General features: G+C 32.5%; 2 long non-coding RNA genes across 10 annotated transcripts; both read left to right on the top strand.

Moving 5' to 3' along the window:
• The first annotated feature begins 12,548 nt into the window (after positions 1-12,548).
• Positions 12,549-13,908, top strand: LOC139852192 (uncharacterized). The gene is made up of 3 exons (XR_011760961.1): positions 12,549-12,877; positions 13,226-13,415; positions 13,702-13,908. It is a non-coding gene; the product is annotated as an uncharacterized lncRNA (long non-coding RNA).
• A 5-nt stretch (positions 13,909-13,913) lies between these two features.
• On the top strand, positions 13,914-23,115 carry LOC139852191 (uncharacterized). Of its 9 annotated transcripts, none has more exons than XR_011760960.1 (10): positions 13,914-13,935; positions 14,498-14,559; positions 14,643-14,728; positions 14,907-14,986; positions 15,175-15,312; positions 15,814-15,952; positions 16,123-16,295; positions 21,768-21,881; positions 22,043-22,472; positions 22,571-23,115. It is a non-coding gene; the product is annotated as an uncharacterized lncRNA (long non-coding RNA). The 9 variants fall into 9 exon arrangements; XR_011760958.1 differs by having other exon boundaries at positions 21,768-22,325; positions 22,431-22,472; XR_011760957.1 differs by having other exon boundaries at positions 21,993-22,472; positions 22,571-23,114.
• The last annotated feature ends 4,622 nt before the right edge of the window (positions 23,116-27,737 follow it).

Genomic DNA, 27,737 nt, shown 5'->3' with positions numbered 1-27,737 from the left:
AGCTCTTAAAATCTAGTACTATATCTAAACCTAAATCGACATGTAGATATTTTGCTTTAAATTTATCAAACAAATTGAATACACGCCAAAGTTAACATACATGCATGTATTATCAAACCAAAATTTTAGACCTGCTAATACTTTAAACAAATTAAACAATACTCGTAAGTTATTTATAATGGAAATTCTAAAAAAATAAAAAATTAGGCCCGTTAATATTGCAATATCTTATCTATGTATGTATATGTATATTTGTGTTAAAGCATTATTTTCTTAACTAATACGGAGTACTTGAAATTAACTAATGCGGAGTACTTACTTTGCACGTACGAGTAAGCGTTTTAGGAAATATATGAAATATACTATATCTAAACCTAAACCGACATGTAGATATTTTGCTTATTTAAATTTATCAAACAAATTGAATACACATCAAAGTTAACATACATGCATGTATTATCAAACCAAAATTTTAGACCTGCTAATAAATTAAACAATACTCGTAAGTTATTTAAAATGGAAATTCTAAAAAAAATAATTAATTTAGGCTCGATAATATTGCAATATCTTATCTATGTATATATATATTTGTGTTAAAGCATTATTTTATTAACTAATAGTTGAAATTAATTAATGCAGAGTACTTACTTTGCACGTACGAGTAATGTTTTAGGCCACAAATTGGAAAATATTTTGATATATATATCAGTATTTTTATCTTTTAAGATCATTATATTTAATTAATTTAATTTAATATTTAATTTAATTCAGTTTAATAATAGAATGACACGTAGGATAATATAATTCAGACTAATTAATAGAATGACACGTAGGACAATTTAATTACTAATCTCTCTATATATTAAAGTAAAGGCAAAATTGAGTGACAAATCCCTTTAAAAATAAATTCTAGCCATCCAATTTGTTGATCTCCATCAATTTTAACCATACAATAAGGATAATACATTTAATCAAGTGATTAGACCCTTCCTTAGCATCTAATCAGACTAAAATACCCTCATCAAAATTAAACAAGCGTGGTTGGGCATCGGTTTTAGGGTTCAAGCAAAGAAACCTCATTTGCAATAAACCTCATTTGCAATTACACGCTCCATTCTTCATCATTCTTCCTTCTTACGCTACACTCCTGCATTCAATTAGGGTTGCGATTCAAAAATCATTTTCCATTCTCTCAATTAAACCATCATCATCGTGCTTCTTCATCTTCATCATCATAACCATCTATTCATTTTTAAATCGTCAGTTTAAATACTAAGGTATGAATTCAGATTTAAATACTAAGGTAATCAGATCATATCGAATTCACAGAATATATTAGTTTAGTGTTTTGGATCTATTTTAATTTTGAAATCCGTTTATGGTTTGTTTTTTGATAAAAATTTCCATATCAGGATGGGTTTTTTTTATTGTTCTTTGAATTTACTTTGCTTTAAGTTTTAAGTTTATTTCTTTGCTTCTGATATATGAATAAATGTATTATATTGGATGAGTTTTTTTTTACTGTATTTTAATTTATTTTGATTTAGTAGGTTTATCTCTTTAATTTTTGCTAAATGGATGAATAAGATTATATTTAGGGTGTGATGAATCGTAACTTTTGCTTGATTGTGCTATTTTCCTTTTGATTAGAACTGAATTCGTACAGTAGATCAAGATTTGTATTATAAGATTTTGGCATCAGGTCATGCTTTCAATGGATTCTAATTTTATTTTTTTCAGTATATCCTTTCAAGGTAAAAATATTTGCAATTTTATTTTTTTTATCAAAAGTAATATTGATCCTAATTCTTTATGTATATTTCTGATTTTAAGTTTATGTCAATTGACATATATCTATTTATCATGCTGTAGTATAAACTGAAAAAAGAGTAAGCTGAAACACGGTTAATGTTGTTGCAGGACACAGTTCCAAGTGTTAGACTTATTAATCAGGTTGGACTGGAAAATCTTTAATGCCAAGGTCCATGTGTGTTTCTGTTTTGATAACTTCTATATGCATTGGATTCTGTTCATAATACAGTTTGGGGTTTAACTATGGAAGATGAACATTGTTGGATGAGACTGTAAAGAAGATAAGGATAACAACCTGCCAGATGGTGAGGTGATTTTACATGCTTTTCAGATTAACCGCAATGCTGAAATTACTCTGACTCATGCTTCTAAATTGTTGCTCCATTTATTAATATCACTTTTTTAATATCTGAACACTTTTGTAGTTTTGTGCAGTTGCGAGAGACTAATAATAATATGTTTGAACACTGGTCTGCAGGAACGCTGTCAAATTCCCAAGTATGTGTTTATTGGTAAAATGGTTGGAAGTTACTTAGTTAGATGTTGTTGAATATTATGTTTATTTATTATTGATACTTCAATGCAGTTACATCTTTTTAATTCTCGAAAATTATGGTATGAGGTAACTAGAAGCTCTTTATGCAATGCAGGCATCGCAATCACATTTACATAGATGTTTGATGAAATGAAGCCAAATGAGAATGAGCTTCTTATTGGTAAGAAATCGAGATGTCTCTTAAGTTTTATAATGCTAATATTAATGTCTAACTTTTGTATATATTTATTCTTCACTGTAAGGTATCTTGGTTTCGAAACTGAACTCAAAAATATTTATATTTCACATATTATTTATAGCTTTCGGTGACAGACATGTTTAAAAATCTTGAAAATCTAGACATCAGCATAATCCAGTCCGGAATCCGTATATTTTAGAAAGTTGCTCAATATATGAAGTTTGATATTTGATATTCTGGGAGTATTTAAAGCTTCAATTTTTTAGAGTATTCTACTTGTGTTACAACAAGTAGAATACATTAAACTATTTGATTAATTCTTTAACTGGTGCATGCTCACAGGACAAGCGCGATAATGATTCTATAAGACCACTTTAGTTCATAAAGTACACATGTTTTTATCAATGTAAAAACATGAATGTATAAAATATGTAATTTTGTTATAATGCAATTAGTATCAATATCGACTTATATAGATGGGACATCAGTTTGGTAGTTGATATTTTAGACCTTGGTTTATTATTTCTTATGTTTTCATCATTTAGAACATCTGTAGATATAATCATTTTTTTTCTTTCTAATTAGCTTCATTTTACCATCTATCTTGAATACTCAACTAACTTACCCCTCTTGCAGGTCGTATATTTTTTGTTCGATGTTGTTGAGCCCAAACTTGGCAAACTATTGATATTAGAGAAAATTTTCATGCTACAAACAGCTTCAGAATTTATCATTACTCATTATATAGCAGAGACCGAAGCCCCAAGGAAGCAAGGGTGGTCACAAGATCAATCTGGTCAAGGATCAAGGCCAGTGGGTCATGCATTGAGTGTCCCATTGAGAAAAGCATGTCTGGCAAGTCTCGAACACTATACGCGTACGGTGTACCCCATCATCTCAGTTATAAATATTATTAGAAGTATTTTATTTATTTGTTTCAGATGCACATCACGTGTTTCTTACACGACGTGATGGTGATTAGAGGTAGCGAAGTGGTTGGGTTTAGGAGGGTCTGACATGTGGTCTTGGCAGAAGTGGCCAAATTTGTATGGGTCAAACGGGTAGTTGACCCAACTCAGTTTTTGTTAAAGAATTTATATAAGTAGTTAGCTACCTAAATATGTGACGAAACAAGCAATGGAGATTCATCTCTAAAAAAACCAAGTGAATTCGCGGTTCTTCAAAAACTGATGTGTACATAAGTTTTTTCAACTATCTGTTCATATTGTCAATACAAAAGGTTAATTAATGCGTACATTCAAAAACTGAATCGATCGAGATCAGGTGAACTAATCCATTAATTCATGTACCAAATTTTGATTTTAGGTTTTAATAAACAAATTGAATTGTAATCAAGAGTATCACTTCGCAACTGATTAGGATATCTGCAGATGTGATTTCAAAGCCAAATGTCAGGTATGGTAATTTTGTTGAATCTTTGTAAATTTGAATTTAGGTTTTCGAATTTGGTGAATTTGATGAATCTGTTTAAATTTAAATTTAGGTTTCATAGAATCGATTCTCACAATGATAATGATTCGATTATGCATATGATTTTTTCATGCTTTTATTTTTCCTATAGTGCTATTAGCTTTTTGTTCCACCTCATTTGTCACGTCCACTATAAGGTGAAAATATTAATTACTAATTTGGTATGAGTCACAACTTAGGAAGCTGTGAACGTAGTTTCTTATTTAAAGAGTAAACCAAACAAAGGATGCCATAGAGAGATGTGTATGGTTATTAGTACAATATTGAATATGCTCAGGTGCATGCTAATTAGTAGTTTTGTATTGGTGCATTACTTATCAAAATCTGTAGTTTTGATGTATGTGTACATTTAAAGTTGTTTGATGTCGTGATATTGTTGCAAATGTGTTTGTGAAGCTAATACTCTATTTTAAAACACTGGGTAATATATTATTTCTCATTGTATGTCCTTGACCCATAGACATGGTGTATAACTGACATCATTCTATCTAACCATTTAGACAATATATTGTAGTTTATTTTATAGTTAATGACTTACCTCTAAAAGGACCACAACATCTTGATGCCTGATGGTGTCTTGGAAATCAGATACTCGATCTGTTGTATCGAATGTTGATAATATACCTGTGTTGTTTTGCATAGGTTAAACGACATTGTAGAAGTTTTCACTTACAAGGGTTTTGATTCAAGATGTGTCAGTTTGGATTCCGGTTCGTTAGCTTTGAACAAGGCTGCCTGTTGATAAAGAGGTAAAAAAATAACGTGACATTTCGATTAGTTACTTCATACTGTTGTTCTGGAAAAGGTGCTTTGCTTCACCTCTATTAGATAAATAGTGTACAACGAGGATTGAGGTCTATGCGCGTTGTTGTGGTAGAAAAAGGTTGAAATCTGTTATATGTTTGTAGGGTAGTAAGTAGCAGTATTTATATAATAAACATCGTGGTAGACGACAAAAGTTGGATGAGTTTTAGAAATTTTTACGTAATTCGTACATAACTAAATGGACATATACAGCTGTCCTTTTTTTAACTATGAAAATTGAAGATATTGTTAATAGATATGTAGATGGATTGCTTAATTAGACCATGCTAGCTGCTTCAGCTACTCTTTTTGTATTCTTACTGTCCTTTGTTTCTTCATCTGTATTCAATGTGGTAAGTGTTAGTAGTAGTAGGCAAATTTGATTTGAAGGATGTTATTGGCTGCTTACCAAGTTCCCGCAATAGTGCTCTTTTTGTTGTTGTTTGGTGAGTCGGATAGTTTTGGTATTGTAGCGAGGTTTTAAGCTTCGTTCGGGAGCTGTTTTTGTTGGATCAGTTGGTACAGCTGCATAAAAAATTTATGTATAACAGGTCGTTTTTATTGTTTAGATTAGGTACCTTGAGTTGGTTAATGCGTACCTGGGTTTTATGGTTCAGGTTGTGCTTTTGTTGGATCAATTAGCATAGGTGCATAAACAATTTCCAAATTAAATTTATTTTTATTATTAAGATGAAGTAGCATAAGTTGGATAATTTTTTCCTAACTTTGATGAACCGGCTGGGTTGTTCATAGGGAAGTGTCAGACTACTATGAAATCTAAATACTCTTTGGTGGCTGATTTGTTGAAACAGAATTGGAAGATGTGTTGGTACCTTCTAGGGACTTGATTGTTGGTGGAAGTTCACTTGGTTTGTTGAATCCCATTGTATTGTCTCGCAACTTTTTTTTAGCAATTCATCCGCTGCTGTAGAAGAAAAGGTGAAAGGAACGGTTGTGTTGTATGCGGCTTTCAAACAGTAACTCCATTTGAGATGGTTGTAACTTATAACTGTAAGAATATATATATATATATATATATATATATATATATATATATATATATATATATATATATATGGGCAGGATCAATGGGGAAGTAACCATTCGGGGGGAAGCCGGAGAAGCAAAAAATTATTTTTTTCGTTTTTTTTGGAATTTTTTTTTCGGCATCAAGATCACACGAAAATATGAACATTTAGAAAAGACACTTCGTGATGAACATTATTATTTAGGCGGGAAAAAGATCGACAAAAATAACATTCAAGATAATATTGTTCGTGAAGAATATGAACGTTTTTTTCTTCATGTTTTGTGAAGTAAAATTTAGCCCGATTTAGAGTTTAGAGTTTGGTGTTTTGGGTTTATTCCATAAACTCAAAACACCAAACCCGAAACCCTAAACCCTAAACTCTAAACCGTTCGTGTTAAAAACTCAATCTAAATCCTAAATCTAAACCCTAAATCTAAACCCTAAACACTAAATTTCTAAACCCTAATATCTAAACCCTATAAACCCTAATATCTAAACCCCAATAGCTAAAACCTCAACATATGCTCGAAAAACACGATAATTGTTATATATTACTTCTTCGAGCGTTTTCCCGCCAAATAAAAACATTTATCACAAAGTGTATTTATTAAATGTTCATATTTTCAACCCATCTATAATGTTCGTGAACAAAGTTTTTTCAAAAAAACGAAAAAAAAAGTTTTTTGCTTCCCCCCGATTGGTTACTTCCCTCTTGATCCTACCACTATATATATATATATATATATATATATATATATATATATATATATATATATATATATATATATATATATATATATATATTATTTTTTTTTTGTTAATCACTTTAAAGCATTTACTTTATATGTTTGGGTAGGATAAATTTTTTGAAAGAATTTATATATACTTAATAATATGTTAACGGGTTATATTTTTAGTGTTTTTTTGGGCTATTACCACTATTGTTCTTACTATTTCTTTTTGGGAATGACATAGATTCTTGAAAGGGTATTGATGAGATTTTGAAGCGCTTCAAGAATTCAAGGACATGTCTTCTGGGTTAGTTTCAATATGTCATAAACCATCTTTATTGTTTTGTTTTTTATGTGTTATTACTTGCTGCTTATCAATTTCATAACTTTCTGCTTTCGCATTGTAATTTTTTAGCAATTGTACTACTTTTTGCTTTCGTATTTGTAATTTTTTAGCAATTGTACTACTCTCTTTTTTGGTTCTTTCTTAAATTGCTAATTCTTGCTCAGTGTGATGGTTCCTAAAGTTGTACTAATTAAATTCGTGAAAAGTAAGTGTTAGTCTAAGATTTATTGTTTATTTGAAATTGGCGTAAAATGTAATGTGTTTTTGTAGGTATAAAGATCGAATTGTGGCTATAAAGGTTCTTAACCGTGGGAGTAACACAGAAGAACAAACTGCACTTGAAGGTCGTTTTGCACAAGAAGTTAATATGATGTCACCAGTGAAACATGACAACTTAGTAAAGGTGGATATATTTATTTCAAGGTTTTAAATTGGTAATTTGTGCTCTACATTAATATTCTAAACTCTTTTATCAAATTTTTTATAGTTTATTGGAGCATGTAAAGATCCTTTAATGGTGATTGTATCCGAATTGTTACCAGGGATGAAGTCTCACATTTAGCTTCTGAAATCGGAGGTAATTATTATGGTTAATTATGTTCATTTTCGTTTCATTTAAACTATTTTGTTACATTGATTTGTGATATCTTAATCAAAGGTGTTTGTTTTAGATTTAACAAGCTTATTGTATTTAGTTGTCTGTACAAGAAGATATTGGTCCATACTGCACATAATGTGTTCGATAAAATGCCTCTTTGGGATTTGCTTCAATTTTACGTTCAATTATCAATTATCAATTATGAGAAGGCTTGATTTTGTAACAAGTAGTGTAATTTTAGTATAAAAAATTTGTTTTTGTTTTATGTGTGTGCTGTTTTGATGTTAAAAGTGAGGAAGGTGGTGATGGACATATGAGTGTTGAAGCATCGAAACAACAGGTTAAAGAATGCACTTGATTTTAAAGTTGCAATGATCAGTAAACACACAATCATATTTAATCATCTGTTTTGGTTATGGTTTTCGCTCACTATCAAGGTGATTTATTTAATTTTATATTTTGTTCGTTTGTGTGGATTTGTACAACATCAATGTTGATGCACTTTTGAAGTTGTTGCTTCTATACGGTATTTAATTGAACAATCAAAGGTATGTAAAGTCACCTTTAATTGTTTTTTTGATTGAATATAAATGTCGTTTATGCTATACTACTCTAATGTGTTATGATGTGCATTACAATGGGTTTAAAATAATTTTTGATAGTTTTAATGAGGGGTCAGTTGTTGTAGATTTTATGGTTGATGGGTTAGCTGTGCTTATCATATGTTCTTTAATCTTTAGATGTTTTAAGTTATTTATGATACATTTTCCTATGTAAATTGTAGTCTAAAATGAAAAGATCTTCATATGTTGCAGTATGATTTAGTGCATGTTGCTGCTGGAGATTTACTAAGAGTAGAAGTTGTCTCGGGATCTGACAATGGCAAGCAAGCAAAAGAATATATGGAGAAAGGACAGTTGGTTCCAGATGAGATTGTTATCATGGTAAGGTTCTGTAAGTTTTTTGCTAAATTCTATTGATCTTAACATATATATATATATATATATATATATATATATATATATATATATATATATATATATATATATATGATCATTATCAATATTACTTCATGATTAACTAACAATTTTTAGTCGGTTCATTTCAGAAGTCAAAGAAAAAAGGGCTTAATGATAATTTATTGTCGATGCCTATCACAGGACCCATACCCAGTTATTCTCCTCCACTTTCACCACCAAAGGTAGCGAAATCGATAGAAGTTAACGACTGTAATGTACCGATTGCAATTGAACTGGCTGCCAAAACAATTCATGCTAGAGCTGCATCAATGCAGTATTTAGAAAAAGTAATAGAGGAAATAGCTTTGATCGGGTACCTGTAAGTCTTATTACTATAGGCCATTATAAAGTTATACTTATGTTATTGTAAGTTGTTTTCTATTACAGTAAAAATTTAATTGTTTTCATGCTGGCACAAAGTCAACGCATTATTTACGAAAGTTAATGGAGGAAGTAGCTTTAATCGGGTCCATGTAGGTCTTATTACTATAGGCCATTATAAAGTTAAACTTATGTTATTGTAAGTTGTTTTCTATTATAGTAAAAATTTAATTGTTTTCTGAATGTTTTTATATCAATCTGATAAATCTTATTACAATCTATGTTCAACTTTTTTAATTCTAATTACTTTTTATTGCAAATGTTTTGATTCTGAATTGTATTATTTTTTTTTTAATGGATCAAGTATTTAATATCTTAATGATTCTAATATTCTAACCATTTCGCAAACTTTTGTTGCATTAAAACAGACATGCATTGAGGCACAACAAAATGCAGCCCCTTCGGTCCAGTGACTATAAGTCTCAAGGGCAAGCACATATTCGACAGGAGAAGGTATAGCGTCTGCAAATGTAACTAAGAAAGTTGAAGAACTCTTGAAAGGTGATGCCTTGATTGACATATGCTACTTGTGTGGTAAAGGGAAACACTAAACAATTTCGATAGATGTCACATGCAAAAAATGAGAAGCTTTCTAAGAAATTGACTGAAAAAGCTTCTTGAATTGGAGGCTAACAAGTATTATAAATATTTGTGATCAGGTGATATGCACAAGATCAAGTGATATGCACAAGTTCTCAAATTGATCACTTTACAATTTGTGAGTTTGTACATCAGGTGCCGTGTCTATTTATGTGTGCCTTTTTAATGTTTAGATCTAATTGTATTCTTGACAATACTTTTTTCTTGATTTATGTAGACTTGAAAAGCTTATCATCGATCCAACAGAGGGTAATGCTTGGAGTGTAGATCACATTGTGCCAATATCTCGGTGTGGAGGCACCTTAAAATGTTATTTAATTTTATTATAACGTTCAAGAACCACTTGGTTCTATTGTATCGTTGACGTGTGGTATTATAACATTAACCCGTTTAGCATTAACGAGGCTTTTGAATTGCATTTTGAAACTGGAAATTTGATTATTGTGATATTTAGCCACAACAATCAGATTTCCAATATAAGAATAGAGACATGATGTTCATTTGCAAGTACAAGAAGTATATTTTGGTGGGTTGGCTGGTAGGATTTGACTGAAGATTGGTGGGTTAGATTTTGACGACAATAACACCCTATTACAGTTAGTGTGTGAAATAGGATTACACGTATTTGTACACCCTATTACAGTTAGTGTGTGAAATAGGCTTTATACTTCATTATGTTAATTTGCACTCTTACGTTACAAGTTTTCTAGCATTTTTACACATTTTTATGTTAATCGGTATTGGTGTCTTTTTTATATCCGATCTTGATGGTTAGCTCATAATGATATCTTTATCCATAATTGTACTTCTAAATTTTCAAACTGTTATAGTCTGAACAAGAATTAATTTCTAAAAGGCATTGGTAATGGGTCAGAATTAATGAGTCAGTATAATGGGTAAAGTTGTCATAAAGTTTTTTACTTTATTTTTTTTTAATTTTTTTAATAGGCACTGATAATGGGTCAGAATTAATGGGTTAGATTAATGGGTCAGTGTAATGGCTAAATTTGTTATACAGTATTTTTTTTTTTTTTTTTTTTAGTTTTTTAGTTTTTAAAAGGCATTGGTAATGGGTCAGAATTAATTGGTCAGTGTAATGGGTAAAGTTGTTATAAAGTTTTTATTTTTTTTCTAATTTTAAAAGTCATTAGTAATGAGTCAGAATTAATGGGTCAGTGTAATGAGTAAAGTTGTTATATTCAAAAGGAGTTACAAACATCATTACCCATTTAACCACTTGGTGAACTTTGTATACCCATTTAACCACCTCTTGAATGATAGTTCTTTTACCTCCAGATAGTGTGGAGAACAAGTATGACTGCAAGTGATGCTTGCGTGTGGAACATGGGGGGAAGTGTATGTAATGCAACATTAAATGGAGTAATGAAAACAACCTTTTTGGGGCTTAGCAGTCATCAAAAAATGTTCAACTATCAACAAGCTTACAATTCAGCAATGCCATGTTACTTGAACAAATAAAACACATAATCATTACTCCCCAAATTGAGTATCGTTATTGAATTTTATGTTGGATATCTCCCTGTCATTACTCATTTTTTCTAAAGCCACATGCTAGGATATAGGAGTATCGTTAGTGTAAGTATTATAGACAATTCAATAAAGAAAAACACTATGTGAAAAGCAATCACCGATATGAGTCACTGTTATGTATTGTTCATATCTCAACTACACATTTTAATATTTATTTTTATCAACCAACAATGTAGGCGTTGGAATGCTCTACTGATCGTGTATTTATTGCATCGTCATCCGGTATTTCATGTGTTGAAGTGTTAAATTTGGACAAGTCCAACTGTAAATGCTGAAATACTCTACTATTCAACATATAAGGATTCTGACAAGTCAACACAGATTAATCCCTTAAAAATCCCGCGAATTCGGGGGTCTTCAACTAACATGTCAAAGGAAATTATCACTACTGAAACAATACTCATGCTACCATACTCAATAAACGTGGTCTGATTGTGCAACCACACATTATCACTACTAACACGCAATACTCGTGCTACAATAAACGTGGTCTGATTGTGCAACCACACGAGGCAAACACCTCAATGCTTTTTGTATGTCTACAATAACTGTTTAAATATTTTATACTATGTTCAACTTTTAAAGTTTTTTATAGACATATATGGTTGGTTTTAAATTTTATGTACATACATTGGATACAGAATAACTAACATAATTACTTACATTAAATACAATAATCATAAACATTTTTCTTTACAAACACTCACATAGCCTCGCGAATTCGCGGGTCCTCCACTAGTATAAATAATAGACAAAATTTGTCTTATTAGTTATGAATAGTACTATTCATTTTTTCACTTTGCACAAACCTAACCCCTAACTTTCATTAAAATACAAATCGAACCTTCCACTTTCTACATATATTTTGTCTATTAGCTATATTAGTAAATTATTATTTATCCCATCACTAACACCAAAAATACTTAATAATAACACTCACCACGCTTTACCGACTTGTACACTGCGCTCAAACAGTGGAACCTACATAGGCCACTACTGTGCTAATTTTTTTTTTCCTTTTTTTTTGTCTCCAACGATAAAAGAAGCAACTTTCGTAAAAGGAACAACCCTTCAATGCTACCAAAAGATGTCGAAAACATTTTTTTTTACAAAATAGATCAACTAACTTTAAAAAAAAACCCGAACGCTAAAAGAAGCAACTTTTACAAAAGGAACAACCCTTCAATGTTAGATGTCGAAAAAAAATTCTTTTTTACAAAATAGATCAAGACTTTTTTTTTTAACTCGCATTCAAAACGGAGCTCTCGGCACGAAGCGAGGGCATCACAACTAGTTTAGATTAATTGAGAACATAACACATAAAATTTATTAAATCACGTAATTTATAATAATAATAATAATAATATAATATATATAAAAATAAAAATAGAAATAATGTATGTATAGATAGATGTATAGATAGTTGGCTCAACAAGTATATTAAACACATTTTTTTCTCTCTCTAAATTTTGTTCTGCTAGAAACCCTAAATTTCAAATCCCTCTCCTGCACTTTTAATCGCCGTCATCCTCTTCTCCATTCTTCTCTTCTGTTTGGTTTTGTAGTCTCCGCCTTACTTCCTCTCCCGGCCTCCGGCATCTCTCCGTAGGTCCGACGGACCTCTTTACACGTTTTTTTTTTCACCCTTTCTCTTGGATCTGTCGTTATCCACCTTTTCCCGGCGGTTTCGAGGTTGTACACCACTTATTTTTTGGCGTTTCAGGCGGTGCAGGCGACGAATGCCATCTAACGTGCATTCTGTGCTTCTGGTTCCTCATGGGTAAGTTTACTCCGTTTTTCTTGCTTGTCGTTTTTATATGGGTTGGTCGTTCGGTTTCCTCTTCATTTTATCCGGCGTCTGCTCAGTTTCTCGCACCACTGAGTTCTCAGGCGACGATCTCCTTGTGAGATCTGAGAATGACATGGTGGTTGAGGCTGTTTTTGTTTGTAGCCGCTACTCGTTACCGGTGGTTGTAATCCTTTCCACCGCCATACTCGCGGTGGAAGGGATTACGTTTGCTAGATCTCCTTTATCTGTTCGTTTAGGTTGATGATGTGCATATTTGATTATGCTTTTGTAATTGCGTAATAATATGATAATTTATTAATTGATTATTTACTAATGCAGTTTGAACGAAGTGATAGATTGCTACGATCAACCGTCTCTCTCAAGAAATACTTCCGATTTCTCAATCAGATTTAAAAAATTAGTTGCTAGAGAAAGCTAGAAAACTAACTAACGATAACGCCGAAGTTTACGCCAAATTTGGCATGATATTATTAGCCGAGATGGGAAATAGCTATCAGTATAATCCAAGGTATGTAATAGATAGCTAATAGAATCATTGTATAAGTCTAATAGCTATAGGACTAATGGTTCTCAAATTTATGTTTAATATATGGAAAGTCTATCAACTCCTAGAAAATGGGAATGTATAGTCCGCTTAGCATTTGGGCGGCCTATGTGATTTATAAGTATCGTTGATGCATCAATGAGAACAATCATCGAATTGTGAAATTAACAGTATGATTAATGATTAATTCTTTTGTAATAACATTATTTTTTTATGAGTTGTCAAACGTCTTAAAACTAATTGTTTACAGATGATTTGTCCAGCATGCCAACGCTCATTGATTGCTACAAATCTGGGCAATCGAGACTTAAGCATTGACATTTTCACCAAAAGAAGCACATGTTCCTATAAAGATGCAAAGACAAGTAGAGGCGCATAACATAACTTTGGAAAAGCTAGGTAGCATGCTTGAGAAAGAATTAAAGTTTGTTAAAGTTGATTTGCAAAAATGAGAAAACGAGATTTGTTGCGAGAGGAAGCTAGAGTAAGTCACCATTTCATACGTTTTCTCGTATATATAGTTAATACATATATCACTATTATCATAAAAGTTGGTCATTTTAATGTTGCCTGACTATTGAGTTTATTCCTTGACATCATCATTGTTTATTACTGTTGTTGATAAAGTTTATCTGTAAATCTTGCATTACCACATCTAAATAGGGAACTGAAGTTTTTATTTCACCTCAAAACCTATAACTTAACATATTGGTTATTGCTCGATAGAGTGCGGTCTTATTTGAATACCATGACAATGATATACATTACATGCATGCTATTAATGAATTTGTTATTTGTTATTTGCACCTATCTGGTTTCATCCTAAATTTTATCATCACAAAAATTGTTGAACCATTGTTATGTTAATGCACTAGTTGTTATATCATGACAATGTGTGACGCAATGAGCACCACATGTTTATGTTCACATGCTTTGGTTGTTATACTAAGTAGTGGTTTTCTTGTTAGATGTGTGCACATACGTCATCTGCAAAGAGAATTTATTGTCCTGGCTAACCTGCTTTTTATAATGACTCTTTAATAAAGTAATGAAGTTGTGAGATTCTTAAAGCACGGTTAGTTAGCTGCTATCCACCAAAAAAGATAAAGTATGTTTTTTATTCTTCATATATGTTAATTGTTTTATTTTTATGATGGGTTAAACCTACTTGTTTCAATGGTTCTTTAAAAGGGGTCTCGAGATGATGCATCTATGTAAAAAGAATCGGAATTTGAGATTATTAAAGCACATTTAGATGCTGCAACCAAAACAATAAGGTCTTATTTAGTCTTTATAATTGTTGATTATATAAATCTATGATGGGTTTAACCTTCTTGTTTTAACAAGTTTGACTACAAATTTTTGTGCTTGGGATGGGTTAGTTTGTATACTAATATAAATATAGTTCGTATATACAAGTTTTGTGCTAATTTGTTATTCCCGGCTTTTTTATAGGCGACCTATGAGCATATATCTCTTCTCTTCTCTTCTCCTCTGGAGAGTCAGAGTTAGCTATTGCGAAGGAAAAACATATGGTATGTTTTGACTGTTCATAAATGTTAATTATTTAAATTTGTGATGATATAAAATTTTTGCTGACTATAGCTATAGCTATAGTATAAGTATAACAATAACAATAACAATGATAATAATAATAAGTACTCCGTTTATTATTATTATTATTCTGTAATAGCTAATTTTGTAATTGTTTAAAAATTATCAGATAGATGATTTTGCATTGGCAGAACTAAAGACAGAGTACGAGGATCAAATTTCGGATTTACAAAATCGCTTGCGAAATGCATAAATGGAACTTCTAGAAGGGTTTGAGTGTAGGTAGAGGCTTCACAATGAAATTATGGTAAGAACAAATCTAGACCAATCATTTAATATTTAATCCATGTTTTAAATATATTTTACTCAAAAGTATATAGAAGGGTGGGAATTAAAAATAATCAAATAGGAATTGTGTTTTACGCATGACTCTTTTTAGTCAATTTCTTTAATTTTACTTCAATTTCGTGAATATACTTGTTACGATACTATAGTATCAAATGAAATATACCAATGTTTGACTATGAGCCAACAAATGTGTTCATGTAAACGTGATGAATCCATGTAAATACGTGATCAATGAAAACACATGTCATTTAGTATTTATTAAATCACAAAGAAATGGGATGCATATGCAACTATGTATATGTTATGGTACGCACCATAAAGGTTGATTGTCAATTAAATAAAAAAAGATGCATGCAACAATATGTGTGCCAGATCACTGAATTGTTATTAAAATATAGATGTATCTGGATCGATTATAAATTATTTTTTATAAATCTAACAGTTTGTGTTTAATTGGTAGGAGCTGAAAGGCAAAGTGTGAGTCTTTTGTCGAGTCAGGCCTTTGTTGCATCGTGATGACCCTAGAGCACAAGAAGAAGTCGTCTCCTATCTGTCTTCACTTGAATTAGTTGGTAGGGGCATAATCATTACGAAGGAAGGTATGTGATAAATTTTGAAATTGCAATAAGTTTCCAATTTTGAAAGTTTCTAAAATTTAAATCAATTTATTCAATTGTACATGCCAACCACGAAGTTTCACTTTCGAGAAAGTTTTAATTATATTGTTTATAAAAATGACGTGTTGATGAAGTAGATCAAAATTTTGCAGGTTTGTATTTTTGTATACGGTCAAACTGGAAGTGGAAAAACTGATACAATGATTGGTAGCCCAAAAGAGGGGATGTGTAGGCCAGAAGACAAGGAATGATACCACACTCTTTAAAGCAGATATTCCAAACAGTTAACAACTTAACTGACTAAGGATGGGTGTATGACATAAAAGTAATGTATCATCCACATAATTACTTACCGTGACTTCATTTAATGGTGCTTAATAAATATCATCGTACTTGATATTTTTAGGTTTCAATATATGAAATATATATTGAAACTATACATGATTTTTTATCATGCAAACCTATTTTTATAACACATAAAGGTCTAAAAGGTAAAAGTGACGGTGGTTTTAGTGTTCAATCTAAGGGTGGTGTCACCCACATCAAAAATTCAACAATCGAAGGTGAAGAAGCATGTCGTTAGGCACAATGTAGATGGGAACATAGTTGTATCGAATCTTACATTAGTTCCTGTTTACAGCGCACGTGTTTTAAACCTTCTCGATCAGGCTACACACAAAAGGTTTCGTGCATGTTCCTTGTTTTTTAGTTGACATGTTAGTAGTGATATAATTGACAAGACATAATTGACATTTTAATTAATTATTTTAGATTTGTTGGGAAGACCGATATGAATGAGCATTTATCGAGCGGTCACCTTATTGTCACCTCGACAATCAATGGAGTTTACGAGTTACACTGACGCGTTTTTTTCCGAATTTCTCTACAATTTTCTTCTTTTGCAGCTTTTAACTTTAGGTCCTAAACATCATTTCAATTAACTTGTTTTTTTAATTCATTTTATACAGAACCGTTAAGAGAGTTTTAAACCTTATCGACTTAATGGGTAGGGAAGGAGCTTTAAAAAGTGGATCAATTGGAATACGACAAGATAATGTCAGTGTAACCTTTATAAAATTCTTTGATTTTGGGTAATGAGGATGAAACCCCGGTCAGCCATATCTTGAAAAACAATACATAAAAAAATAGGCATACTCTCTAAATGCGTTTTTGTCTACCTAAAACATGTTTAGGAAACATACATAAAAAAGATGTAACACTATACACTTTTATGCCTACACAAATTCAGAATACTATAAAACATGCAAAAACAACCTAAAACTACTTAAATATTTATGTACATGCGGTTGACACATAAAAGGTCAAAAGTTGACCAGTAGTACTAACTAATATTTGTTATTTTCAGTACATCAATTTGAGTTTATTTTACTTGGGTAATGTGATTCGTCTCTCTTAGTATAGAAGGAGCCTCATGTTTCATTTAATAACTGCAAGCTCACCCAAGTTTTCAGGGTACTAACAAAAATATCCTATAACCTAAGAAAACGTGCATTTGATGGGACTATGTTAATACTATGTAAGAAAATAGAGCTGATTCAACGGAACCTTTTTAAATCTCAATAAAATAGTAACGGGTCAAATGTCTTTGTTTTGTTGAATATATAATCACATATTTTTACTTTGAAGGCCTTGAAATTTGTTTGTTGTTTTTGTAAGTATTACAGTGACAATTAATACTTTAAAAAAATAGCAAACAAATTTCAGGCCTTTAAATTACAAATATTTGATTATATATTCAACAAAACAAAGACAGTTGACCCGTTACTATTTTATTGAGATCTAAAAAGGTTTAGTTGGATCTGCTCTATTTTCTTACATAGTATTAACATAATCCCACTAAATGGACGTCTTTTAGGTTGTGGGTCTTGTTTGTCAGACCTAATCGTAGTATTCTAGGACTAAAATCGGCACCTTGACAACTTGGGTGAGTTTGCGTTTGTTAAATGAAATATGAGGCGCCATCTATACTAAGAGACGAATCACGTTACCCAAGTGAAGTAAGCTCAAGTTGATGAATTGGTAAATAACAAATATTAGCTAGTATCTAATTGTAAACCTTTGACCTTTTATCTGTCAACAGTATGTATATCTGGTTGGTTTTTATATGTTTTATGGTATTCTGATTATGTGTAGGTATGAAAAATTTAGTTGTGTATAGTGTTACATCTTTTTTATTTATGTTTTTTAAACATGTTTTAGGTAGACAAAAACACATTTAGAGTTATGGCCTTCTTTTTTGTATTGTTTGTTTTCTAAAATATGGTTGGCCGGGGTTTAATCCCGATTACCCAAAATCACATATTTTATAAAAGTTACACTGTCCTTATCTTTTCGGACTCCAATTGCTTCACCTTTTGAAGCTCCTTCACTACCCGCCAAATCGTTAAGGTTTAAAACTTCCTTAACTTGATGGTTATGTAAAAAATGAATTAAAAAAAATGAGTCAATTGAAATGAATTTTTAAGCCTAAAGTTAAAAGAAGAAAATGGTAGAGGAATTCAGCAAATAACGATTCACTTTACTTCGTAAACTTAATTGTTTGTTAATTTGACAATAAGGTGACTGTTCAATAAATGCTCATTCATTCATATTGGTCTTCTCCACAGACCTAAAAGAATTAATTAAAATGTATAATTATGTCTTGTCAATTATACAACTACCAACATGTCAACCAAAGGAACATGCACCAAACCTGTAACCTGATCGAAAAAGTTTTAAACCTGTTGTGCGTTGTTAACAGGAACTTGTGCAAGATTCGATACAACACTATGTTCCCATTTAAATCGTGCTTAACGGCATACTTCTTCATCTTCAATTTTTGATGTTGGTGACATGAAACTACCACCACCCTTGGATGTGTGGTATGAAAGTAGGTTCGCATGACATTAAATTATTGTTTCAATATATATTTCATATATTGAAACCTCAAAATATTAAGAATGATAATATTTATTGACCATTAAATGAAGTGATGATAAGTAGTTATATGGATGATACATTACCTTTATGCCATACATCCATCCTTGGCCAGTTAGGTTGCTAACTGTTCGGGAATTCTAAAGAGCGTGGTATCATCTATTTGTCTTCTTGTGTACACATCCTCTCTTTTGGGCTAGTAATCATTGTATTAGTTTTTCCACTTCCCGTTTAACCTTATGCAGAAATAGAAACCTGAAATTGCACACATTAACGAAAACAAGGCAAAAACCAATCCCTATTATTTCTCTCTCCATTTACACAGCTCCACCGTCTTCCTATTATTTTCCGGTAACCAATCCCTATTATTTCTTCTTCTCCGTTCTTCAATTAATTCGTTAATTCACACAAGCGTGAGTGCTATACATACATATATACATATAATTTTAGATCTACAGGCGTGATTTCTTTTTTTAGATCTACAGGTATTATTGAATTATTATATTGAAAGTAGCTCCTCTCTCCTTTCCTCCGGCCACCGGCATCTAGCCGGTGGTCTTGATTAACCCCTGTCTCGCCGATTTTATGTTTTCTTCTGTCTTGATCCGGCAAACGGCGTGATGGGTGGCAAGAACAAGAAGAAAATTCCGGCGACGACGCCGGGTAGGGTTTTGCGCAATCGGAAAATTAGGGAAGCTCTTGATGAGCTTTCGAAGGAAAGGGATCCAAAGGTAGGTGAATCTAAGGAGGGAGAGGGTTCAGACTCCTGGTCACAGGAGGATACCATTGAAACACAGGAGGTCGATTCTGTTCATGAGGGCAAGGACACTAATGATCGTATGCAAGATAAGGAGGACCATAATAGTGTCCATGCTGCAACCGAATCATCTGAAGGGGAGACGGAGCTTAAGGTTGATGATGAAGTAAAGGATGTCACTCCCGTACAGGAAGGGACAAAGAACCTGCATAAGGGTGATGTGCACGTAGATTGTGATGAGCGAGGGGTGCCAGCAGTTACTACAAATGTTCCTCCATCACATTTGGACATGGCTAATGGGAATGATGATACTAAGGTGGAGGAGCAAGGGGTACCATCTGTGACAACAAATGTTCCTTCATCATACTTAGACATGGCTTATGGAGAAGAGGCAAAACGAAAAGTAAATTTTCGTTACATAGAACCTGTAGTAAGTGATGGTGATGTCGATGTGATACTACCATTGTCTTCTGTCCAAGAGGCTGTTAAAAGGTATGAGAATACTCTATATGGTTACTTTTTGGGTAAACGAGTTGCTTTTCCTGTTGTCCAAAATTATGTGTTAAATGCTTGGAAGAAATTTGGAATCGAACGCATAATGATGAATTCTAAGGGATTCTATTTTTTCAAGTTTATGACAAAAAAAGGGATGATTGATGTGCTAGAAAGTGGTCCATGGACCATTAGAACTATTCCCATAATTCTTAACAAGTGGACTCCTGATGTCTCATTAACGAAAGAGGAATTGAATAAGGTCCCGATTTGGGTCAAGCTTTATGATGTGCCTTTAACAGGGTTCACAGAAGATGGATTGAGTAGGATTGCTTCAACGATAGGACGTCCTATGATGTTGGATAGTTACACGTGCACTATGTGTTCTGAGGCGTGGGGGCGTCCTAATTATGCTAGAGCTCTTATTGAGGTGTCTGCAAATTCGGCTTTGAAAGAAAATATTAAGGTTGCTACACCTGATGAGAATGGTCTTGTGAAGACATGTGATATGGTCAAGGTGGAATATGAATGGAGGCCTCCACGTTGTGATGGCTGTAAGTTGTTTGGGCATATTGACACACAATGCCCGAAGAATGTTGTTCCCAAGGAACCAGAAACTATTGCTGTTCTAGAAGATGGGTTCCAGCAAGTCTATAAACGTAAGAAAAAAGGGGTAAATGCGGGTAATAACAAGGATAAAGGCGAAGGGTTTACGATGGCCAAACAAAAACCAAAGTTGGTTTACAGGCCGGTTTTAAAACCGGGTTTGAAACAACAAACTAATAAGGCAGGCCCAAGTGGTACAAAGAAAGATGATGCTATTGATGGCAAGCAAGTGAAGGTTCAGAATTCATTTGGGCCGTTTAATAATAACCTAGTGGATGAGCTGAGCGATATAGAAACTGACGAAGAGGAAACGGCCACGTTTATGGCTGAGAAAAATACATCTAAGCCTACGGCCCCGATGAAATCGGGTTGGTTGTAGTTGGAAGTCTTCAGTGGTCCATGTCTCGTTCTAGGTGTGTCGTAGGTTTTTATTGTGTTTTGCTAGTCCTGTTGTGTAGGTTCTAGCTTGTTTTGTGGTTGTTTGAGGGGCCGCAAGGCGCGCTTGTGGTCGTTGTTCTTATTTGTATTTGTTATTTTTTGAAATAATATTTACCGGGTAAAACCCATTACCCAAAAAAAAAAAAGAAATAGAAACCTGCAAAATTTTGATATAATTTATCAACACATCAAATAATATAATCAAAATTAATTTAGTTTCTTAAAGCAAAACTGTTAACCTTGTAACCATCTAGTGCACTCTGGACGAGCTGTGATATCTTCATGAACGCATCATCATGAGATGCATCATGGTTAAACACTCTGTCGAAAGTGAAACTTCGTGGTAGGCCTGTACAATTCAACTGTACAGGCCGACCACGAAGTTTCATTTCGATAGTGTTTGATCGTGATGCATCTCAGAAAGATGTCTTCATGGAGATATCACAGCTTGGCCAGAGTGCAGTGGATGGTTGCAAGGTTAATAGTTTTGCTTCAACAAGCTTGATCAGTTTTGATTATATTGTTTATAAAAATGACGTGTTGATGAAGCAGATCAAAATTTTGCAGGTTTGTATCTTTGTGTACGGTCAAACAGGAAGCGGAAAAACTTATACACTGATTGGTAGCCCCACGAAGACGAGGGGATGATACCACACTCTTTAGAGTATATATTCCAAACAGGTAGCTACTTAACTCGCCAAGAATGGATGTATGTATGAAATAAATTTAATGTATCATCCATATAACTACTTATCGTCACTTCATTTAATAGTACTCAATAAATATATCCAGGTTTCAATATATGAAATATTGAAACTATAAATGATTTACTACCATGCAAGCCTACTTTCATACCACACAAAGGTCCCAAGGGTAAAGGTGGCGGTGGTTTTAGAGTTTGATCCAACGTTGGTGATAGTTTCATGTCACCAACATCAAGAATTCAACAATCGAAGGTGAAGAAGTATGCTGTTAGGCACGATGTAGATGGTAACATAGTTGTATCGAATCTTGCACTAGTTCGTGTTTACAACGCATAACAACTTCTGAACCTTCTCGATCAGAGGTTTGGTGCATGTTCTTTTGGTTTACAACGCATAACAAGTATGCCGTTACACACAAAAGGTTTGGTGCATGTTCCTTATTCTTTTGGTTGACATGTTGGTAGTGATATAATTGACAAGACATGATTATACGTTTTAATTAATTCTTTTTCTTTTTCATAACAAGTATGCCGTTACACACAAAAGGTTTCAGCTTTTACACACAAAAGTATGCCGAATTTTTTTCTCATTTTCTTCTTTTTCAGCTTTTAACTTCAGGATTAAAAATTCATTCTAATTGACTCATTTTTTTATTCATTTTTACAGAACCATCAAGTTAAGGGAGTTTTAAACCTTATCGACTTGGTGGGTAGTGAAGGAGCTTCAAAAAGTGGAGCAATTGGAGTCCGACAAGATGAGACCAATGTAACTTCTATAAAATTATGTGATTTTGAGTAATGAGTATAAAACTCCGACCAACCATATATTAAAAAAGAAACAATACAAAAAAGAAGGGCATACTTTCTAAATGTGTTTTTTTTTTATACCTAAAACATGTTTTGGAAACATAAATAAAAAAAAATGCAACGTTATACAGAACTAAATTTTTTATACTTGCACAAATTCAGAATCCTATAAAACATATAAAAACATCCCAAAAAGGTCGAGACGGACATTGACCAAAGTTGACTTTTAATTATATGAGTATAAAGCCAACAACTTTAATTGATTAATTTGTACACATAACCGCCATAATCGTTAATTTAATACAAAAATTTAAACCAAAATACGAAATATTTTGACCGATGGGCTAGTCACCAAACTGTCGCCACGAGCGACGCAACGGCTCGACACGGGCCCGTGTTTTGCAACAGTATGCATTCAGTTGTTCCAGATATACATATTGTTGACACATAAAAGGTCAAAGGTTGAGTGTGATGACCCGAAAATTTCTGATCAAATTTAAACTTAATCTTTGTATGATTAACATTTCCGACACGATAAGCAAAGTCTGTAAAACTGAATCTCAAAATTTTTGAACTACTTTCATATATTCAAATACCTTTCGGTTGTTCTTGACGATTCGCGAACAATTATATGTATATAGATACATATATATATACTATAACTTGAAAACGTAACAATGTATTAATTGTTTGATACCGTACATTAAACTTATTGGTTTAAATATTTATTTGAATATATATGATAAGTTGGAATATTAATTATATAAATAACTTGCGACGTATATTTAAAACGTGTTTATGAATGTTGAAAATATATATTAACTTGGTCATAAAACGATTTGTTATTATATATATATTAACAAATAGCGAGACAATGATTTATAGAAGTAAATGACCAAAACACTCGAAAGTTTAAGATACACTTTGAATGATATAGTTTATTGATAATTTAAGACTATATTTTGACAAAGGTACGAGTCACAAAACGTAAATTGCGAGTTTTCTAAGCGTACGAAAATGCGTTCGAGAAATCAGAACCGGGACATAAGTCGAGTGACAACGTACGAGTCATCGGAACGAAAATTACAAGTCAACTATGCACATGAATTTAATATAATACATAATTAATTATTTAAATTATATATATTATATATTATATATATTATATAATAATATGTCGACAAACAAGAAAACAAAAACATTTTGAGCTGGATCAGGCGGCCATGCGATCGCATGGCAAATACACTAAAAACCCATGCGATCGCATGGGCATCAGATTCCAAAAAGTTGTCTATAAAAGGCCAGTTTCTGCTCGAGTTTTGTTTACACATATACTACTCCCTCTGTATTATTATTATTATTTATTATTTATATTAATATTATTAATATTATTATTATTATTAAGATTATTATTATTATTATTATTATTTATTTTATTATTATTAGTAGTATTATTATTACTAATTATATCACTTAAAATACTACGACGAGGTCATGAGCGTGTCACTTTCAAAATGGGTTTTCAAGCTGGATAGAGCTAAGGAAACTATGGGTTATTACTAAGGAGGTTTTGGGTATTGTTCAAGGGTTTTGCTCGTGAGTCAAACTAGTATTTATCATCTCTGTTGCGTCTACGTACTTTCCTACAATATTGAATCACAATATTGATACGTTGAGATCTACGGTTAATTTTGCATTCCGAGTTTCGGTCACTTTTTGGTAAATGACCTTATGTGCTGCTAAGGTGAGTTTCATTTGCTCCCTTTTTAATTGCTTTTGCAATCTATATTTTTGGGCTGAGAATAAATGCACTTTATTTTAAACAATGGACACAAGTACATACTAAATTCTATACTGAGTTTGAACTGAAAATCCCTTAGCTTTGGTAACTAGTAACTGCCGGTTATAAGAACTGGTGGGCGCGAGTAGTAGTATATGGATCCATAGAGCTTGATATCCCCGTCCGAGCTAGAGCACTAGCCTTTTAACGGACGTATGCTATTTGAGAAGCGTACACGTTGGTTTGCGTGTATTATTAAGATGATTATACAAAGGGTACAAATTATATATACGTTAAGTTTAGTTACCAGGGTGCTCTGTTACGTAGAATCATTTGATAAACGTTTCTGGAAGAAACAACTGAAATCTTGTGATCCACCTTTACATACGATTTATGTGCAACATTAAAACTATGAACTCACCAACCTTTGTGTTGACAATTTTAAGCATGTTTATTCTCAGGTTTCTAGAAGTCTTTCGCTGTTCGCTTATACGTTATACAAGCTATGTGCATGGAGTCATACATGCTTTATTCAAGAAAACTTTGCATTCACAAAATCATCACCGTGTATCTTATTTTGACTGCATTGTCAACGAATGTAGTATTGTAAACTATTATATACAGTAATTGTCTATACGTAGAAATCATCAGACGTCGAAAACCTTGGATTTATATATTCATTTATGGTATGTCTTTTTAAAAGAATGCAATGTTTACAAAACGTATCATATAGAGGTTAAAACCTCACTATGAAATCAATGAATATGTATTCGTCCAAAGTGGATTTGGAGCGATCGTCACATTGAGCAATAGATACTTAGTAATTTTTTGTTATTTTCACTTCATCAACTCGCGCTTACTTCATTTGGGTAACGTGATTCGTCTCTTAGTATAGACGGCGCCTCATATTTTATTTAACAACTGCAATCTCATCCAAGTTTTTAAGGTACTAGTTCTAGTCCTAGAATTCTACAATTAGGCATGACAAACAAGACCCATAACCTAAAAAATGCCCATTTGGTGGGTCTATGTTAATACTATGTAAGAAAGAAAATAGAGCATGTATAACTAAACCTTTTTAAATCTCAATAAAATAGTAACGGGTCAAATGTCTTTGTTTTGTTAATATATAATTAAATATTTGTACTTCGAAGGCCTTGAAATTTGTTTACTGTTTTGTAGGTATTGCACTGACAATTCGTATGTCATTGGACTAATCTATTTGTTGTTTCTTTACTGTTTTTATAGGGCCTTAAATGAATATATATATATATATATATATATATATATATATATATATATATATATATATATATATATATATATATATATATATATATATATATATATATATATCAGTGATCAAGGTTTGTCGTTTGTGGTTACGATGTTTCCCATTTTTTTTTGTTTCTGTTTGCGTCCTAATTTGGGCTCATGGGCTCCATGCTTACATAAACCGCTTTAGCCATCCCTGACTTCATGCTTACATAATTCTGGGCCCATTTTTTTTTTGAACAGCAAATTTTGGGCCCATTTTGCTGCTGGTCTTTAACAAGTATGTGTCGAATTCGTCCTTTTCCTTCCATCGTTTTGCACCGTATTTTTGTAATATACGCTTCTTTGATTAAGAAAATTGCAGCTAGTTTGTTTTTTTTATCTACTTTTGTAAACCCTTCATCTATCGATTTTCATTTACTTTAGGGTTCAATTTTTACCCTTTATCTGTTGATTTTTATGAACTTTAGGGTTTCGGTTTGATTTTGATGTTATTCTCATTGCAGATTTCGTGATTGAAGGTTATGCTCATCAAGTGAGTTAGACAATATAATCCAACTCAAGAGAGCGATTCAAATGATTAGAATTGATTCCCTTCTTTTGAAAAATCAACAGGAAACTAGGAAATTAGCTATATAAAATGGGTGCCACCCTATCACTTTCTGTTTTGAAGGAATAATAATGTTAACTTGTCGGCCCTACCCAACCCCAACCCATTTGCACCCATATTAAAGAACTACTTGTTTTGTATAACTATACTTCTTGAATTATCTTGACCCAATACCCAAACTCGCCTAGTTTGCGACATCTACATAATAAAGTAATGAAATATTCAGTTTTTGAATTCCACATGGTGAAAATAAAAAGTAAATCTACATAACGCATAACTTTTCTAGCTATCGTTTTTCATTGAAACTAACCATAACTAAGTTACCTAATAATAGCGTAATCTAGTGTTTACTTTGCATCTTAACATATATGATGGTTCATAAACTGATTTCCTTGCTTATGTTCTTTCGCATGTGCCAAAACTTATGATCAAGTCATTTTGGATCATGTTCTTTTAATTAAGTGTATCATATATCATATATGATTCAAGTTATTAAATGTGTAACATGTTATCGAAAACTCTTTCAGATTTTGGAGAAACGTTGATGCTGGTGATGTTATTAAAGGTGTTTGATCATGTATGGTACTTTGTTTGTGAGGTAGGAATTGTAAGGTTTGATGGTGGATGGGAGGACTAACAAGGCATCAATAAAGGGTTATTGGGGAACTCAATAGTGTGTGAACTTCAGAGCCTGCAATTATTGTTTCAGATTGAGGATCTGTGTTTGGCCGAAGGAATGACTAACTGCAGGCTAAAATATGTTGGCGGCCTGGATGTAATGATAATATGTGAGTCGAAGAGTATGGTAGAAAAAATCTTAAAGAATGATGGACATGCTATCCATAAGTGGTGCAACAATGTTCGTGTATTAGAACAAGCATATAAGGATCCAGGAAGGCTATTTTGGATCGATATAAGGGGTGTCCCAATGATTCATTGGAATGAAGAAACATTTAGGAAGATTGCTGGGTGGTGAGGGAGAATCATTGATATGGAGAATTGTTCGATAAATGATCTTAACCAGACACTTGTATCTGGACGAGTTCTTTTGTTAAGCAGATGTTCCACTATTAGCTTTGATGGGTATGTCAAAATTTTAGATGATGTTAACATGGTATTTGTCAGTGTAAAGGAGGATTTGACCAGAACCTTTCAATTCACGTTTGAAAATTTGTCTACTCACATGAACCCTAAGTCAAACCAAAACCAAAAGACTCCATTCAAAGAAGTCGATGAAGATGGTGATGATGACGAGTTTGTTGATGATACATTTGGATTCACAGATGAGGAGGATAACATGCTTAATTTTGAGCAGGGTGTAGGGGATAATATGCAAACTAATCTTCATAATATCCAGGGTGG

The sequence above is a fragment of the Rutidosis leptorrhynchoides genome, chromosome 6 (genome assembly GCF_046630445.1).
Source record: "Rutidosis leptorrhynchoides isolate AG116_Rl617_1_P2 chromosome 6, CSIRO_AGI_Rlap_v1, whole genome shotgun sequence".
Lineage (NCBI taxonomy): Eukaryota > Viridiplantae > Streptophyta > Magnoliopsida > Asterales > Asteraceae > Rutidosis > Rutidosis leptorrhynchoides.
The sequence above is the reverse complement of the archived record's forward strand: the minus strand, read 5'-3'. Positions and strand labels throughout refer to the sequence as shown.